This window comes from Chrysochloris asiatica, unplaced genomic scaffold (assembly GCF_000296735.1).
Source record: "Chrysochloris asiatica unplaced genomic scaffold, ChrAsi1.0 scaffold00317, whole genome shotgun sequence".
Taxonomy (NCBI): domain Eukaryota; kingdom Metazoa; phylum Chordata; class Mammalia; order Afrosoricida; family Chrysochloridae; genus Chrysochloris; species Chrysochloris asiatica.
In genome coordinates, this window is record NW_006408835.1 from 371,532 (window position 1) to 373,076 (window position 1,545).

The following is a 1,545-nucleotide window of genomic DNA, read 5'->3' on the forward strand; positions in this document are numbered from 1 at the left end:
CACACTCTTAAACTAAACTCCCTCTTGAAACCTGTAAGCCAGTCATTTTGAGCCTTTATAACCCCCTCATTTTAGGTAGCTAATGTCTAAGTTGCCCATCCCTATCTACCCTGTGTAGAGAGGGATAGCATTGATACTTGATGTGGAAACTCCTTCCTTCTATGTTGGTTTTTATAAAATAAAAATGAGTGAGAAAGTGAATATCAAGATTCAGTAGTTTGCATAGGTAAACCTTCTTTTAATTTTTTTTTTCCTTTTGGAAGATAAAAGCCTGAGGCATGAGAAGAAAGGAGATCTGAAAATAATAATGTTCTTAAATTTATCCTTCTTCTTTAACAATGACAGAATTTAAAAGCCATTATTTTAAATATAAGTTGCAGTGAAGCATGATTTAAGAATATTTTCCAAACAACTGTTATTAGGTGGATATGATATCTTGCCTTTTATGCAAAGTCCTAGTGTGGCACTGTAGGATAAGCACAGGACCACAAGGTCAGTTTGAACTACAAGGTCAGCAGTTCAAATTTACCAGCTCTTCCTCAGAAACCCTATACAGGGCTGCAATGGGTTGGAACTGAATCAATGGCACTTGACAACAACAATTATAATAGGCATCACACACAATTCAATGGCTTTTTCTTGGATTCAATTGACAGGCAGTGTGGAGGAGAGACTTTTACAGGGTAATGACAAAAATTCATGCAAAATTATAAGTGTCATTATTTTTCAGATATAATCTAGGAATTAACAACCATGAGGGAAAATGATGCCAAGTATTCTATGCTACAGTATGCTTGACATGGACTACATGCATGAGACAAACAGACGGCTTTCATCTTTCTATCTTTCTTTGCTTTTTCTTCTTTTTTTCTCCCTCAACTCCCTAAATAAAATGACATATAAGCCATCATTCTGGCCAGAATAAACAAACAGTAGATGTCGCTACAGACAGAAGATTATAATCCTCATTTGGAAATGGGAAGAAATATTAAAAAAATAAAATTAGGAGATGAGATCCATACATTCAGTTTTATAAAGCTGGGGAGCCTAGTATGAAATTCCAGTTGAGTATTCTTTCTTGATTTTATTTTCTCTGGACCCACAGAACTCAGCATATGTAAATAAAAGTATATCTTCTTTTACACTGTGTTTGCAACAAGAAAACAGAGTCAAAAAGTCAAAAAGTAACCAATAGTATGTAGAAAGGGGTTTCATAATCATAAGGTATGAATATAGGTTCTTTGAATTGTGGACTATAGTACAGAGACATTGGGATAGGTGAAAGATAGAACTCTTCATTAATTAGAACTCCAAACGAGAGAAGGCTGCCACTCAGAGCCACACAGGAGATTGCACTGAAGGATCCAGTAACAAAAAGCTAGAATTGTAGGATAAGGCTAATTTATGCTGTTGTTAATTGACACAAAGGTGACTCTTACTCCAGGTGATCTTATGTTTAAAAGAACAAAACATTAACTGGTCCTTCACCACCTTCATGTTTGTTGGCATGTTTGAATGCATTGCTCTGGTTTTGTGTCAGTCTAT